The following is a 3128-nucleotide window of genomic DNA, read 5'->3' on the forward strand; positions in this document are numbered from 1 at the left end:
GGCCGGCCCCCGGAGCATGCTATGAGGGCAATTGAGAGTAGGGTGGTGGTGCGTGCCTGTACTCCCAGTGCTTGGAAGGATGAAAACAGGAGAATCACTATGAATCTGATCTACAGAGTGACACCCTGTAGACCCTGCCCTAATTTAAAAAAAAAAAAAAAAAAAATGGTGCTGGTAAAACTCAGGGCCAAGAATCAATGGAACAGGACAGAAGATACAGATACAAATCTGAACACTCTCAGGCACTTTATCAATGACCAAAACATCAAACACATTGACCAGAAAAAAGATAGCATTGTTCAAAAATGGTGATGGGCAAACTGGATTTAGACATCCAGAGACTAAAACTAGACCCACATCTAACTCCATGCACTAAACTAAAACCCAAAGAGAACAAAGTTCTAAACATTAAAACATAAAAACTAAATCTGCTGAAAGATACAATAGGTACAAGAGTTGATGACAGAGATGCAGGCAAAGACTTTGTGACCAAGACCCTGAAATATCACTAAGAATCGGCCGCGGGAATCTCATCTTATTCAAAAGCTTTCACACTGCAAGGGAAACAACTAACAGAATGAAGAAACAGTCCACAGGGTGGGAAGAAATCAGCTAGCTGTTCCCAAAACAAAGATCTATTGTGCAGAATATATAAGGAGCTTTAAAAAATCAGAACAGCAAATGTGAAGAACCAATCCCAAGGGCCGGCCTAATAGCTCAGTGGACTAAAGCGCCTGCAGTCAGGTGCAGGAGCTGGGGATTTGATCCCGGGCCCTGCTCTGCCAGCCCCAACCCCGGGCGCACTGAGGTGGCAATTAAGACTGGGCTAGCAGGCACACACCTCTAATCCCAGCTCTTGGGAGGCTGTAAACAGGCGCATCACTATGAGTCCGATCTAGTAGTGAGACCCTGAACACCCTGTACACCCTTCCCTAAAATATACATATAAAAAAAGGACCAATCCCAAGTGGGCACCTGAAATGAATACATACTTCTCAGATAAACGAAAAACTAGAAATAGCAAATCAATATGTGAAAAACATTCGGGGTCAGTGGTCAGTCAAGAGACGGAAACTAAAACATCACGGGAGCCTGTCTCACCACAGAAATAAGGGATACTATCAAGAAATGAAGACAGAACAAAGGCTGGTGAATCTGTTTGGAAATAAACCTTCTTCACCATTGGGGGGAGTGTGAGCTAGTGCAACCAAAATTGAAATCAGTGAGGACAATCCTCAGAAAACTAGAGCAGCAGGACCCCTTCCACATAGCTGTTCCCCTTCTTCAGATCTTCCTGAAAGAACTAAAGGCATCATACCAGAGTGATATGTGCACGCTCATGTTTACACCAGCGGTTTGTAGTAGGCAAAGCTGGGAGACAACTCAAATGCCCACCACCTGATGACAGGGAAGAAGACATGGGGGTGTATATACAGTGAACTACTGCTCTGCCACAAAGAAGAATAAGATGCCCACATTTCCAGATAGATACTGGTACCATCGCCTTCAGTGAGATAAATTGGGTGCACAGTGCAGATACCACTTGTTCTCCGGTGAGAAGCTGAAAGACTAAATGAGGAACCGAAGGTGGGACAGATATTGTGAAATAGTGAGAAAATGGTCCTTTGTGAAAGGGAACGAGGTGGGGGGAGGGAAAGAATGGAAAAGAAGCAATGAGCATAGGATGAAAGTGGATGAAAAGCTTTGTGAGTAAGGGGGAATCACAAAGAGAGGATGGGGAATGGGAACGAAAGACTCCAGTTACATTACGTACATGTACAGATTCCCTACAAGTATTATGATCACTAGGTAGGCCGATAAATGTACCAATAAACTTCATTGATTTATAGAATTTGAATATTTCACTTTATATATGAAAATCACAAAAATAAATTACCTTTAAATACGCCAATGAGAAAATTGTGAAAATGAACTGACCACTCTCCCTCATTACCTTGGGACACACTGTGTCCCTGAGATGACCCAGAATCCACGCTAGTCACCACTGGAGACCAGGCCTCCACCTCCTGCAGGTCAAGTCAGAGCCTCCTACACAGTGCTGGAGGCATCTACAAGAGTTGGCCTGTGCTCACTTCCCACAGCTAGTGAAAAAAGCTCATTGTATGAGCCCACAGCTCTTTTCACCAACTTCTCCTATCTTCTCTACACATTTCTGATACTTCGGAGTCCTGTTCTGAGCCTGTTTAAATGAACTCAAACTTACTTTCTTTCATAATTCTTGCTGCTGTGACCTCAGGTTAGACAAACAAGAAACACAACCTTGGGAATCTAAGACTAAGGCGGAGGGGAAATAACAACAGTGGAGATGTGTTATGGACGTGTACTGCTGCCCATAATGAATGCCACCAGTATGTACTGCAAACACGTACTCATAAAAACATAAAATTGTTAAAAGAATATAAACAGGGCTGGAGTACAGCTCAGTCACTTAAGCACCAGCCCAGAAAGCACAAGGTCACTAGTTCAATTCTCTGGTACCACAAAAACAAAAAAGTTAAAAAAAAAAACCAGCAGAAAAGTATGAAAACGAGGTATAAAAAGTAAAGCCATATTAATATGCTGAGCTGTAAAAGGCCCAAGTCAACAACTTCTGACATTGCCAGTCTTATGGATAACCCACTATTATTATAGACTACTGGACTATATGGGATTATTTTGCCAAATTCACGCACCTACAATATTTAAATGGCAATGGAATACGCATTTCTAACAAAACTAAACAAAAAAGGGGATACAGAGGAAGGACCATTTTGTATTTGTATATACAAAATAATTAGAACAGATATACAGCTACTTTCTCTTAATTCAATGAGAAGAAAGATTTATACTAACAGTATCTGGACAGGATATCTTGTCTGCATCTTATCCTATGAATAACCACTAAGAAGATAACAATATGCAATGTATTAATTATTGAAACTATGCTATTAATTTCTTTTGAAACTGTCTCATTGCTATCTGTTTCTCAATAAAATTAATTTAAAAAGTTAAAAAGAAAAACAGGGCTGGTGAGATGGCTCAGTGGTCTAAAGCACCTACTTAGAACAAGCTAAGCTAAGCAAAAGCACAGACCGCGGTTCAATCCCCAGCACCACATGCCAGCCAGC

At 41.5% G+C, this 3128-nt stretch overlaps 1 long non-coding RNA gene and 1 gene segment (V, D, J or C); one reads left to right on the plus strand and one right to left on the minus strand.

Moving 5' to 3' along the window:
• The window catches only part of LOC101562402, a 271529-nt gene that overhangs the window by 188954 nt on the left and 79447 nt on the right, over positions 1–3128 (plus strand).
• Positions 1–3128, minus strand: part of LOC111813058 — a 137579-nt gene that overhangs the window by 58802 nt on the left and 75649 nt on the right. The gene's annotated exons all lie outside the window — the stretch shown is intronic.

The sequence above is a fragment of the Octodon degus genome, unplaced genomic scaffold (assembly GCF_000260255.1).
Source record: "Octodon degus isolate 3935 unplaced genomic scaffold, OctDeg1.0 scaffold00162, whole genome shotgun sequence".
Taxonomy (NCBI): domain Eukaryota; kingdom Metazoa; phylum Chordata; class Mammalia; order Rodentia; family Octodontidae; genus Octodon; species Octodon degus.